Here is a 15,292-nt window from a genome sequence, read left to right on the forward strand (position 1 = left end):
TCATCTGGCGTGATGGTATGGGGTGCCATTGGTTACACGTCTCCGTTACCTCTTGTTCGCATTGACGGCACTTTGAACAGTGGAAGTTAAATTTCAGATGTGTTACGACCCGTGGCTCTACCCTTCATTCGATCCCTGCGAAACCCTACATTTCAGCAGGATAATGAACGACCGCATATTGCTGGCGCTGTACGGGCTATCCTGGATACAGAAAATGTTCGACTGCTGCCCTGGGCAGCATATTCTCTAGATCTCTCACCAATTGAAAAAATCTGGCCAATGGTGGCCGAGCAACTGGCTCGTCACAATACTCCAGTCACTACTCTTGTGAACTGTGGTATCGTGTATGGGCAGCTGTACGTTTACACGCCAACCAAGCTCTGTTCGACTCAATGCCCAAGCGTATAAAGGCCTTTATTACGGCCAGAGGTGGTTGTTCTGGGTTCTGATTACTAAGGATGAATGCACCCTCATTGCGTGAAAATGTAATCACATGTCAGTTCTAGTTAATATATTTGTCCAATGAATACCCGTTTATCATCTGCATTTCTTCTTTGTGTAGCAATTTTAATGGCCAGTGGTGTAGAATATGTCGCAATCGTTTAATTAAGGCTAAAATACATTAAGAATACATTTACTCTTTGTAAATAAATTTGTAAAGTAAGGAGAAAAGATCAGGATTTAATGTAAGGAACGTACTTTTTGCTGTTCCGATAAAGAATGTTCAGGGAAATGTTTATGTATCGCAACTGTAAAGCAAATTGAAGGCAGTTGCCGTAATTTGTTTTTGGATTATATAAAAGCAGGAGCTGTGAGTCCTCTCTCTCTCTCTCTCTCTCTCTCTCTCTCTCTCTCTCTCTCTCTCTCTCTCCCCCTCCTCGTCGGAAATTCCTGACAAAATTCGCTCGGTCCACACTTGTCATCTATATTTACTGCTCAACTGGAAACGACACGGCGCCGTCGCTGTCAAAATTTTCTTACTACACGACCTGCCGCCTGTTATTTTAAACCCAATTTGCAATACGTATGCAGTACCTTCATAAAACGGCGATATGTGTTGTGCGAGATGTTTATCTGTTACAGTAGTGTAGCGTGCGTTCAGAAGAAAGTATGGAAAAGAACCGTCATGTGAAGAGAGCACTGGGCACTGGAATTGACGTTTCGGGGACGCTAGTTGTGTTTGTAAACAGAAACATACAGGTCGACCGAGTGCCCCAAATGCAACCGTGGAAAGGGTGAGGAAAAGCTTCTTTCGCAGTCCAAAATCGTCAATAGTCCACGAAAGCCACGAATACCTCAGAAAATTGTGTAGAAGATTTTTCGATGGCTGTTACGTTTCGTAACATATCGACTACAAATCAAAATGGTTCAAATGGCTCTGAGCACTATGGGACTTAATTTATGAGGTCATCAGTCCTCTAGAACTTAAACCTACTTAAACCTAACTAACCTAAGAACATCACACACATTCATGCCCAAGGCAGGATTCGAGCCTGCGACCATAACGGTAGAGCGATTCCAGACTGAAGCGCCTAGAACCGCTCGGTCACTCCGGCCGGCCATATAGACTACACTTCTTGCTACAATCAAACCGGAAGATAACGGAGGGTGCCTTCACTTTTGCATTCCAGTGCTTCCAAACTGATATTCCATTTATCTGGAACGTTTAATCGCCACAATGTGAGGACATAGAGCATTATACATCCTCATGAAACTGGCGGATCAACCAGATTAGCCGAATGTTAACGTTGTCTTTGCAGTGTCACAGACGAATCTCTGTGGACCGTTTTTCTTCTGTAAGAGGACTATGACGGGTACTTCTTACCTTGATATGTTTTAGCTTCATATCCCAACAAGATGGAGCGCCCCCTCATTGGACCCTTAGTGTTCATCGCTACCTAAAAGGCGAACTCCCAAATCCCTGGCTTTCGCGCAGTGATGAGTACGATGTGGCTCTGTTCCCTTGGCCCCCTAGATCGCCTGACTTAATGCCCCGTGAGTTTTTCCGCTGGAGGTACATTATCGACCGTGTTTACGTACCTCCACTGCCAAGAACACTGGAACATCTTAAAGAACGTGCCAATGCTGATGCGATAACCACTGAAAGGATGTTGATGCGTAACGTATGGAATGAACTCGATTACAGCTTTGACGAGTGTCAAGTGACCTGAGGGGCACTCGACGAACATTTGTAGAGAGGAAAATTCAAATTTGCCGAGTTTGCGGTTCTAATCATGTAACAAGTATATTTTTTCATGTAATAATTTGGGAAATGTAGATCTCCGAAAGTAATGAATCATTTGCAATAGGTCTCCCCAGATTTTCTTTCTTTCTTTCTTGGGGCCTTTGTCCCGCGTCACGCGGTGTCGGCCCTGTTGCTATTGACACTGGACTCGCATTCGGGAGGACGACGGTTCAATCCCGTCTCCAGCCATTCTGATTTAGGTTTTCCGTGATTTCCCTAAATCGTTTCAGGCAAATGGCGGGATGGTTCCTTTGAAAGGGCACTGCCGATTTCCTTCCCCATCCTTCCCTAACCCGAGCTTGTGCTCCGTCTCTAATGACCTCGTTGTCGACGGGACGTTAAACAGCACTAACCTAACCTGTTGCTATTGATTTGGCAGTGTTAGTTGCAGAGGGTGCTTGGTTGTGCTTCGTGCCACCACCCCATACCTCCCGGGACGGAATTAGTCTACGGCAGCTGTCTGCGTCTAGTGTAAGCCATGGAACAATGCGAACGTTTTCAAATGTCTGCGAGTCGTGTAACTGAGGCGTAAGGTGGTGATTAGCCCTGCAGTCACCTAGCAGGATGAGGAAAACCGCTAAAAGCCACATCCAGGCAGGCCGGCATACTGGCCCTCGTTGTTAATCCGCCGGGCGGATTCGATCCGGGGCCGACGCGCCTACCCGAGTCCAGGAAGCAGCGCATTAGCGCTCTTTTTTTTAGCGCTCTACCATCTTTTTTTACGCTCTATTTTTATACGTACATAAATACCTCTTCCACTTCACGCATTGGCCTCTATCACATATACTACCCCCAAAAACCTATCCAACCTAAAAACAAAAACCTTCACCCTGAAGCTAACTAGGACGGTCGTGTGCCACCATTTCAGGCTCCGCCCGCGAACAAAAATTAAATATGCCTCTGAACATTTTATTAAAAAAAGGAAAAGGATAAAGGAAGGCGTACAATACTTTATTATATCTTGTTCTTATGTTTTTATTTGTAATTCTTTTTGTTCTATCTTTTTTTTCGAGAGTGACCACAGCAGCCCGATGGCGGGATGTCGTGGTCGTCTTCTCGTTTAGCGAGGGTGTAACACCATATATTTACGGCTGATGTCTTTCATCAGTCCATCATGAGCAATATCTCAGTGTCTTCTCACACCTGGTACACCCCAATGGTCTGGACAGCGCGTAAACAACGACATCAGGGAACTCGCAAAGTCCGTACCATACGACGTTTTGCGCGGTAAAATCATGTAGTTACTCTTTAAATAATGCCAGAAATCTAACAACCCTGCAACGCTCTCATTAAAATACTATGACAATGCCGTACCCTTAACCCGCACCGTGACGTAATGACGAGTAGCAGTGAAGGAAGTGACGTCGGGATGGATCAGTTCGGTGGGCTCTACGGACTGAGGCGTCCGTCGCAACAACAATGCCAACATGCGTCGTGTGAGGAGCAAGCAGTCGGTAGCCGTACCGCAAAAGAAACGGTCCATGTCGGGTCGACAGCGGCGCATCTAGGGAAGAGAGGTTCCTCGGCAACATGTATCGTGTGTAAACGTTGTCGGGTGGGGAATTTTTCAGTCGTTACCACATACCACAGCGCCCTGACCGTGGTGGGAAAGAAGAGCCGGATGTCAACGTTCAACGACTTTAGCAGGCAGCGTCCGTTGAAACTAGCAGTAGAAGACCTTGGTTATAGGTTCGTCGACTGATGACCTCAGAAATTAAGTCGCATAATGCTCAGAGCCATTTTCTAGGTTGGTCGGTTAGACATACCACAGGTAACTCATGTCGACCAGATAGGTGCGAATGTGACAGTGCTGGTGCGATATGTCCAACAGGAATCGACGGACGGAGGGACTGAGGCATTACCTCCTGAATCAGTGTACAAGGGAGGGTGTACTTGTCCGAAGTACGTAGGAGATGCATCGTTCGCAGGAAGAGAACGCACGCCCTGTTGTGCACGTTTATCATTTCAATGCCACCTGCATGTATGGGCAACGTTAGCGAATCGCAACGGTTCTTGAACACCCCACCCTCGCTGACGAAATGACCGAAGGCCGCCTGGAACTTGGCAGCTACCGTAGCGGCCATTGGGAGAATGTGTGTATAATGATTAAGTTTCGAAGCGAGGTAGACGTTGACAAAATGTACCCGCACGATCAAGTCAAGTGTTCGAAAGTTATGGAGACGAATTTGCATGCGGATCACATTATTCTGCAATACGTATCTGCTGTTGTACGCTACACGTTCCCGTGGAAGGTCATTCCCAAACACTTCATCGCCGGGACTTTGCTAATGTGCACTAGCGTACTCATACGCAATCCTCTGTTCACATCCATGTAGTGCGACTTCTGCAGATTGATACGGCTCCCGGCCACCTCTCCGTATTGCTGAAGCAACGCGATCGCCGTACATATGTCTTCTGCTGACCTCGCCAAGAATAGTACATCGTCCGCATAGGCACAACATTCGCGGAGGCGAATGTCCACCAAACGCTGTCGTAAGCCACGAGGTGCACGCTAGAACCAGAACTGTGAAAGGGGCTCCGTGGATTGGATGGAGAACCACACCTGTCAGTATTGGGGATAGTTTCATCTTCTCTAAGACAGCCTGCAAGAAATGGTGCTCAACTCGGTCAAATGCGTGGTCTAGGTCAACTGCCACGAGGGCGTCTTCTAAGCAGCATGCCAGCGCCACCACATCTCTATAAGAGCTTAACGCCACTTCCAAGACATGTTTCGTCGACATGAATTGCATCTTTGACAACAGCGAATAGGCGGGAACGAAGAATGCGGGCGAACGGCTTGTAATTCGAATTCAATAACGTCAACGGCCGGAAGTCTTACGGTCTGCACCCCCCCTCCCCCCCCCCCCCCGTTTGGTTTTGACACAGGGGTGATCAGGCCCTCAAAAACTTCCGGGGGGGGGGGGGGGGGGGGGAACGCGGAAGTCGGGATCCAGGAGTTCGCAGCACATCTGCCGTCAAACGTCCCCCATCTGGTCAGGAAAGGTGCTACAAAATTCAAGTGGAAGACCATCAGGCCCCGGTGATTTGTTTCTCGCTCCCCGCGAGAGGGCTCTGCGCATTTCTTCCCACGTGACGGCCTCCAAGAATGTGGCGCCGCTTTGCGCCCTACCCGAAGGTGGCAGTTCGTGCAGCACGTCCTCAATGTCATCTGTTGGATAGGGAGAGCGGTAATAATTTGTGATGGCACGGCATGTGGTGTTGTGTTGTCTCTGCCCGATGCACGTCCGCAGAAATAACTGCCGTCATGAGGCGTCTCTTATGGTGTATCCGTTCTTTGACGATGCGATAAAGAGAGGCACGCTCCTCTGGGATGGAATGTTGCAATCTCGATCGAACCCTCCTACCGACGGCCAGTTGGCGCTCTAGCGAAGGTTGTTGTGACGCTAGTTCTCGCAAGACCGTCTAGTAAAACTCAGAGGTGGATCGGAGCCGAAGCGCCCTGTCTCGTCCATTCGCCATGAGCATGCGGCTAAGAGCTGGTTTGGCATAGTATGTCCACCATCGTGTCGTGGAATCGTAGGAACGCCACCGCCGCTCACATTTGTGCTATGTATCAGTGACGGCTACACGGCAAGCCTCTTCCCGCAGAATGCGAACGTCCAAGGTCCTCTACTACGGCTCGTCTGTTGTCGTGGCAGAATCATGGCGCAGATGAAGGCCTGATAGTCGGTGAATGCAGTGGGCCACAGCTCAGCATCGACAGTTGCTGCCCGAAGACCTCGGGGGACATAAATCCTGTCCAACCTGATGACCGAGTGGCTGGTGAAGTGTGTATAACCGCGTCGGTCACCGTGGATTAGCTTCCATGTATCATTCAAAGCGAGATCTCTGACCATAACATGAAGGGCTGGACATGGGACATAGTGAGGGGCCTGATCCTCAGGGCGTAAGACGCTGCTAAAGTCGCCGTCCACCACCAGGTGCTCTGTAGCGCCTTGAAACAATGGAGCTACCGCAGCGGTGTAATAGAGTGTTCGCTCTCGGCGCTTCCCAGTATCTGACGGGGCATACAGATTCACAAGACGGACTGCGCCGATGCCTCTTACTGACGGCAAAAACTGAATATCCGTTGGCTCAACGCCATCGCGTAGTAATATAGCCGTACCACCACAAAGTAAATTGGGTTGACGTAAGACGCATATCCACAAACATCCAGGCGCAGATGAAGAAACACGATAACGTCGCCGCCCGAATCATGTCCATTAACAACTGAGTTTTGATCGTGGGGCTAACGCCGTTGACATTGACTGTGCCTGTCCTATACACCCGTGTCATTTGATAGTACGATGACGCATCTTGCAGTAGTTTAAGCCAGTGTGCGCAACGGCGTCCATCCGACCGTCCCTGTCACCCGCACTGTATATATTATTGATGAGCTGAGACAAAATGTCCCTCCGACGATCCGCCGGCCGCAGGCACCTGGTTGTCGCTCGAGTCTGATATCATTCTTTCAATCTCCATCTCGGACGCCCAATCACCAGGCTGGAGGTGTGGTACGTTAGGCGACGAATGGCGTTCATCCGATGTTGCTGTCGCAAAATCGCCAGGGGGCTCATCTGTGAGCTGAGCATCGTACTTGGGCGGACTTTGCCAGCAGCGAACCAGGAACCGTTGGTGTGAGGTCCCCAGCCCTGGCCGCAGATGGATTACCCTCATCCTCCTGAAACGTGTCACCATCTTTTCTGCAAACAGCCTCTTCTTCTTTCGTCCCTTGGGCGACTTCTGCTTGCGGGAAAGAGTATCCGCGGCCTATGGATCACGACAAACAGTAGAAACCCCCCCCCCCCCCACCCCCACCCCCCACCCCCCTCACATCACCGTGTCAGAGCTCGAATCGATTTGCTGATGCTCACCTTCTTCCTCACACGGTTAGTGTGCAGACGTGGTCACTGCTGTCGAGCACGGCGACGGTTCCGATGGAGGCTGCGTCGGTGTGGGAGCGGAAACCGGGCCCGCGGGTCTGTAACTGGAACGGAACAACGTCCGCGCGCGACATGTTCCTCGCTGCCTCAACGCATGTAATAGGCAGCGTTGTTGGTTGCGATTTAGGCGTCGTGCCTGCACGTGGTATCTGGACGAGGCTCCGCTGCTGGCATTCAGAGCGTACATGCCCTTCCTGCCCGCACCCTGAACAAGACCGCGGCTGACCGTCATAAATGACGATCACTCTACAGTCACGTAAGATGGGATGCATTTACGCAGTTAGATTCGCACCTGACGCACTCCATTCAGTACAGGACATGTCTCGAACGTATGCCACTTAGTACTTCCCCGTAAGGCCGCAGCGCGTTCACGACATGCGTGGCCGGAACTTCAAACGGCACCTCGAAGATTCGTGTGTTGAAGCGTCCCCAACTCTCTTGTGGTTCCCGTTTTAGGTACTCCAAGTCGACGTCTGCTCGTAGATACGTATCGTCGGTAGGTTTTCCGGATTTACTTCCCGACGTGAGAGCGACGACTCTCCAGTGAGATGCGGGCCTTGTGTTTTGCTATTACTGCGATTCTTGTAAATATAGCTTTTATTTAGTAATTTGCCCGGCTAAAACTCTCCCCGTTTATGATTAAGACCTCTTGAGCCACCTTTCGGAGGGAGTGGGGACGTCAAAGAGTCACAAAAGTTCATATTAAGCAGTCCGTAAAACACGTAAACGTTCACTTCAGTTAGTTAATGCCTACGCTTTCCGCTAGATGATGCTGACATACTGCTTAATAGCTTTGGTTCCGTAAAACCTTCACTGATTAGTAGTAGGTAAATGAAATAAGTACAACACGCATGTATTTCACTTTCACTCTATATTCAAGGATCAAGATGGATGATGGTCTGTTTAAAAGGTTCCTAGCATGGAGGAATCTAAATAGTCCGCAAATTCCGATATGCACGAGCTTTACGTCCAGATTCGCAACTAACAGAACACGACACTTTTCACACGTTAATATCTGAATACCGGTACCTCTGAATTCACTCGTATCAGCAGATAATTTGAGTTTCTGTCGTCTATATGTTCGTAAAGTTCCAGTCTAGCACTAAAGTCCTAAAATCCCCTTAATATTCCGTTGCTACCAACAGTCAGAGATCGTACATTACATCACTTTTAATCTCCGTAATATTCTAACAGTTTATCGTGAATCTTAACACGATAAAGTCCAATCTAATTATTGTATCGCTAACTGACACGGGTTCCCCACCCTTTAACGAAACAATCAAGGAAAAAAGGCCGCAATAATGACGATCAGGCCATTTTATAGGGTTTTCGTCACAAGAGTTTAACGTCACTGCCTTCTCCACGACGGAGCTCCCGTTGCTTTCCTGTACTTAGACGCTAAACTACTCGCTGATATACTATAATTTTGGTGTGCAATTACCAAAATCTGATTCTACACTATTTTCCCCTCTAAAAATTCTATTCTTAATTTTAAATTATTCTATCTATAGCTTTTATCACTGTAAACTGAACCGAGGTGTTATAATGATCCGAACGCCGAGCCGTGCGTGGCCGACAGTCACTACACCCACGTTGCCGTCCGAGTGGTGAAAACGATATCTATCGATGGAACGGCGAAGAAGTCGTTCGCACTCTGCTTCATCGCCAAGTTTCAGGTAAACTGTGCTGGAGACGATCGAAAGAACCCGCATCTCGTGGTCGTGCGGTAGCGTTCTCGCTTCCCACGCCCGGGTTCTCGGGTTCGATTCCTGGCGGGGTGAGTGATTTTCTCTGCCTCGTGATGGCTGGGTGTTGTGTGATGTCCTTAGGTTAATTAGGTTTAAATAGTTCTAAGTTCTAGGGGACTGATGACCATAGATGTTAAGTCCCATAGTGCTCAGAGCCATTTGAACCATTTGAACGATCGAAAGATGTATACCGATAAGTTCCTCTGGATCGACGTGCATTACTTCACGCAGGAAACGCTCTACTTCGTATGCCTTCGTCGTGTGTACTGGGCATCGAAAGTTACTTTAATTGTGGCCATCGTCGTTCGAGGTGATCTGTTTACACTGCAATACCACTACCCGCGAGAGTAAACAACGGCCCGCTGGCGGAGCGCCGCACAGAGTCTCGCGCACGTTCGTTCACTAACACGGCTGAGACCCGACTGCTTGCGCTCTCGGCTACTCTGGCGGGTTAGGTCTTCACAGACTATCCGCAAACATAATGTAGAGAGATGTCATCATTGCCTCACTACAGGTAATTGCAAAAGTGCAATGATAATTAAATGGACACCCTAGCTGCAAACAGGCGTTGATGTACTTGATTAGGGACATGAAAATGTGTGCCTCGACCCGCACTCGATCTCCTGCTTACATGGAAGATGCTCCACCCATCTGAGCCACCGAGGGCAAAGACGATAGCGGGACTGCAGGGACTTATCCCTTGCACGCTCCCCGTGAGACCCACATTCCCAACATGTCCATACCACTACATTCGAGTGCGCCTAAGAGATGTTTGCCGATCATACTCATTACTCGTGGCAGATTAATCTACCAAGTCCCGTACGAGTTCGGGCATAGTGTGTGCGTTCGCACAAGAAGTCAATGGCCGGGAAGCCATATTTTAACTATATATGACGGTAGTATCTGTTCCCGAAAGAACAGTTACCATAGATGACCATGCAGCTTTGCTAGAAATGAAATGATAATTAAATGGACACCGTAGCTGCAGACAGGCGTTGATGTACTTCATTAGGGACATGTTGAAAATGTGTGCCCCGACCGGGACTCGAAGCTGGGATCTCCTGCTTACATGGCAGACGCTCTATCCATCTGAGCCACCGAGGGCACAGAGGAGTTTGCCAGGGATAAGTCCCTGCAGTCGCGCTATTCTCTGTGCCCTCGGTGGCTCAGATGGATAGAGCGTCTGCCATGTAAGCAACAGATCCCGGCACACATTTTCAACATGTCCCTAATGAAGTACATCAACGCCTGTTTGCAGCTAGGGTGTCCATTTAATTATCATTTCATTTCTAGCAAAGCTGCATGGTCATCTACGGTAACTGTTCTTTCGGGAACAGATACTATCGTCATGTAATTGCAAAACGAACTCTTACTGGTACGTCTACAGGAAGTGAAACTGCTATTACATAGCTTTTATTGTCTAGTGTTGGTTGACAAACAACGTAACAGGGAACTTTGCCCACAAGATTAAGGCAAAATTACGAATGTCGTATTTGTTGGGCACATCTTCTCTTCGCTTTACACATTCCTATATAAACGAGATAAGATGACGTGGATAAAAGTTATTTTATGAGGAATAATGTCTAGTAATACAGTTACGTGTGTTTTTTAATTACAACAAGTAGAATGCTACCAACTATGAAAATGTTGAACAACTGTTGCAATTCATTTCCAGAAAAATCTTAAAATGATTGATATTTAAATTAGCACTGTTATCTGATGCATAGTTAGGACTGAATGTACTTCTATATTCAGAGTAGAGAACAAATAAAACTGGTCTAAAAAGTAATCACAGTATGAGTATGCACTGGTTTGTGTACGTTCATTACAGGTGAGAACACTTCTATTCCTCTACATGATGCGGCTTCTCAGTTTAGTACTTGCTTCCTAGTCCAGCTAAACTACTTCGTACCACGTAATGTAATCAGATAACAAAATGCCTTCTACGCTTAGCGTGCAAAATTGAAAATAATCTTTTAGCATGCAGCCTCATTTCAATGTAAATTAGTACTTCGTGACAAAAATTTATCTCACGTCCTGTTTCAAATTACGATCGATAAGACCTGCCAGCAACAAAGCAGAACTTTCGCCAAGACTTACTTGTTCCTTTCGAAATGAACCGGATTCTCTTCGCAGTGAGGCTCCAAACTTCTCAAGATGAGCCAATGCTAATTTTCGAGCTTAATGCCGAACAGTTGTTGTGTGGTACATTTTCTCATCAGAAAGCCTGCACTGCGCTACTCTTCCACGATCGCGGAGCAAATGTTTTCAGCAAATGAAGCCATCCTTGAATTTAAAATTTTAGGTCTAATTTTCTTTGTTATAGCTGAGACATTGCATTTTTGTTACTACGTAGCGACAGCCCAGAAGTTAACCGCTTTATGTAATGAACGAAAGTTAAAAGTCTAGGCAAGGGCCCTGCAAGTGTCGATGTAACAGGGCACCTAACCCTAACAGTCCTCAGGGGCATTTTCTCTGGTGTTTCGGCAGATGTCTGCCACTTCTTTTCCGCATCCTCCAGCTGGAGTCAGGCCATACAAGTCGTGGTCGTCGAGTCTTTCACGTGGCGCCCAGTGTCGACGGAAAGCGCCGGTTTGCTTCTCGTTGCAAACAAAAAGCTTTTCAAGCGAAATTTTACGTGTCCACTCGATAGCGCGGTGCAAGATTAATGTAGTGCGATATTCGTTTTAACGATGTGTACTGGCAGGGACAGCAAAACACGGTGAACAACCAGCTCACGAGCAGCGACAGCACCGCACTGGCCCACGCTCACTGCTACCGCTTGCTGTCCAGTCTTCGTGTTTTCTGTCCCTTGTAATATATACCGAAAAACGAACGCCGGAATAAACTAATTTTCATTTTGTTTGAAATGGGAGACAAATCGGCACTTTCTGTTGATAATGGGTGTTTTAAGGAAGACACGAGGAGCATGAATTGGGCTGACTCCAACTAATCAAAGTAAAAACGAAATCTCAGATATCTTCCTGAACGCCAGAGAAAATGAGCCTGAATACTCTTAGGAGAGACTCTCGGTATACTGCTTCGAGAAGTGGTTTTCTTTGTAAATAGAAAATTTGGCCTTTTCCCGCTACGATTGAGTAACTTGCAAGTTATTGGTATTAAGCCGAGGAAGCATACAGGGTCAAAAGTATTTAAACCAACAAACTCTGGAAGGTTGTAAGGGACATCAAAACAAATATTTTTCCCTAATGTAATTTTTTCCTACGAGGATTATTTGAACCGTTGGAGGCCGTATTACGTTCTTCAGTTGTTAGAGGCCGCATTACGATCTTCAGTTGAAGGCAACTGCTGTCCACCAGTGTACTAGTGCACTGTCTCTGTTTACTAATGGAGCGATACACCTGGAGTGAGTACACTGATATGGTTGGTGCGTACTACATAGCGCACCACAACGGACGAGCTTCACAGCGGGTTCATCAACAACGATATCTAATCGCCGTATCCCGCATCATACGACCTTCGATGCTGCGTACCAACGTCTGCGTGAGACCAGGTCATTTAGCAGATTACCTTGACAGGGATGCCGTTGCACGGTAAGAACGCTGTGATTTGAGGAAGCTGTCTTGCAGCATGTTGAGCGGGATCCTTCAATCAGCACTCGTGCAATTGCACGTCACATGGGGACGAATCAGACGAATGTAAGAACAGTCCTTCGAGAGCAGTTGTTACGTCTATTTCACTTACAGCGTGTCCACAACCTGGAACCAGTTGATTATCCACCCAGAGCACAGTTTTCGCAGTGGTACCTGGAACAGTGTGAAATGCATCCGTCATTTCCATCCTCTGTGTTGTTTCCCGATGAAGCAACGTTCGGGCGTGATGGAGTCTTCAACATGCACAATTCGCGTGTTTGGAGTGAGGATACCCCACATGCCACAGTTACTAGCACTCATGAAGTGCGGTTCTTCGTTAATGTGTCTGTCGGTGTTGTTGGAGACTGTTTAATTGGTGCGTATTGCTACCTAGTTGTTGTCTCTTGGTCATAAAAAATGGAAAAGTGTTTGTTGGTTTAATTAATTTTCCGCCAGAGACATCTTCCTCTACCGATTTAAATACTCCTCACAGGAAAAAAAATGACATTAGGGGAAAATATTTGTTTTGATGTCCCCTACAACCTCCCAGAGTTTGTCGACTTAATAATAACAGATGTTCCCACAAGCAATTACCGAGCTTTACAAAGTCCAATGAATTAAGCTCTTCCACGATATTTTTTTTTTCAGTTCACGTATCATCTAATACGTTGTCGCCGAGTATTTTTCTTAATGAATGTGACTTGTCTTTTAATTAACTACATTATATATTACGTTCATCTCCTTATTGTCAAATATTCTCATGACGCTGCTCCTTCCTTTCTTATGGACGACCCTCTTCTCTTTCTTGTGATCAAAGAGTACTTTTTTATATTCGTGGTTCTCGAAAACTATGGATATTATTTTCCGTCACTTTAGAGTCTCACTGTTACTTAACCCATTTCAGGCCGTCTGGCTACAGCTGTGTACATTAAATTTTAGTATAACTCAGCACCAACGGAAGTATTTTTTTCCAAATGGAAATCTGAAGTACATATTTGTGAATGTTTAACCTTTTCATTATGGGCAAGTGCTACCAACTGTTGAGCATCACTATGACAATGACAGACAGTCAATGTATCAGTCCACAGCATCTCGTGACCACCAGAATACAGGGATGTGGTTGGTTCGCTGCACTCCACTGTGTAACTGAATGTTGTTATTTTGGATGGTGATTATTGAATCATCATGTTACTGTTTATTACAAAAGAGAATAATTTATAATTAGTTATTTTAGTCCATAAAGTAAAGCCAAGTGTAAAAAGTATGTTCTGGAAACAGGTAGTTACTTTTGTAGACATATTGCATTTAAGATCATTAAAAATCACCTAGGCGTATTACCACACAAAGGAAAATTAACCTTTCTCCAGAAAAAATTCAGGTCTGAAAGGACTAAATCTGTCAGCTCCACTTCCCTTGTTCTCTTTTCTGTTTCCATGAACCAAGTGGTATAGCGTTTTCTGATTAATTAGTGGGTTATTGATCGATAGGTGGTATTTTCATAAATTAAAACTAAACTCCTTCCGAACAGGCCATGAAGGCCCAACGGTACCGACCGGCCGCCGTGTCATCCTCAGACCAGAGGCGTCACTGGATGCGGATACGGAGGGGCATGTGGTCAGCATGTAAGTAGGCTGTTTAGGTTTTCTTATTGGTAACGCCACATAGTGCTCTGTATGAAAATCACTGGATGTGCTGTGCGCAGTCTGTGCTTAGTTTGCATTGTTGTCTGCCATTGTAGTGTCGGGCAGCGGCAGCTGGATGTTAAAAGCGCATAGCGTTGCGCAGTTCGAGGTGAGCCGCCAGCAGTGGTGGACGTGGGGAGAGAGATGGCGGAGTTTTGAAATTTGTAAGAATTGGTGTCATGAACTGCTACATATATTATGACTAGTGAGGTAAATACATTGTTTGTTCTCTATTAAAATCTTTCATTCGCTAACTATGCCTATCAGTAGTTAGTGCCTTCCGTAGTTTGAATCTTTTATTTAGCTGGGAGTAGTGGTGCTCGCTGTATTGCAGTAGTTCGAGTAACGAAGATTTTTTGTGAGGTAAGTGATTTGTGAAAGGTATAGGTTAATGTTAGTCAGGGCCATTCTTTTGTAGGGATTATTGAAAGTCAGATTGCGTTGCGCTAAAAATATTGTGTGTCAGTTTAAGCACAGTCGTGTATAATTTTAAACACAGTCGTGTATAATTTTTCTAAGGGGACGTTTCAAGCACACCGCTCTCCCGACCGTATGTCATTTCCGAGGCCAGAGCAGCTACTTCTCAATCAAGTAGCTCCTCAATTTACCTCACAAGGGCTGAGTGCACCCCGCTTGCCAACAGCGCTCGGCAGACCGGATGGTCACCCATCCAAATGCTAGCCCAGCCCAACAGCGCTTAACTTTGGTGATCTGACGGGAACCGGTGTTACCACTGCGGCAAGGCAGTTGGCTGTGTTTTCGTATGACCATAACAAATCAAACAACGCATCTCTCTGAGACGAGACTTCGGATATTCTCCATGTGACAATACTGAGTCCAAGAAGTTTCTAAGAATTCTATTTCCTCTAACTTCCAAAATTTTCAGTCCCCATTTATTTAGCAACGGACTCTATAAGGCAGACAAGGTTTCACGGCTGAGAATGTTGCTTGCTGTTCCTCATAAATATGGCGCAATTAGCTTGTCTTCTTCTAGGTGTTTTACTGGCAAACGTTAGGCTGCTTGCATCGCATTAGGTCTCGCAGAGAAGGTCACTCTCTTTGACAAGTTGAATTGAAACTA

At 46.5% G+C, this 15,292-nt stretch overlaps 1 pseudogene; it reads right to left on the reverse strand.

Moving 5' to 3' along the window:
- Positions 1-14,845: 14,845 nt before the first annotated feature.
- On the reverse strand, positions 14,846-14,963 carry LOC126287892 (5S ribosomal RNA; annotated as a pseudogene).
- Between the last annotated feature and the right edge of the window lie 329 nt (positions 14,964-15,292).

This window comes from Schistocerca gregaria, chromosome 1 (assembly GCF_023897955.1).
Source record: "Schistocerca gregaria isolate iqSchGreg1 chromosome 1, iqSchGreg1.2, whole genome shotgun sequence".
NCBI lineage: Eukaryota > Metazoa > Arthropoda > Insecta > Orthoptera > Acrididae > Schistocerca > Schistocerca gregaria.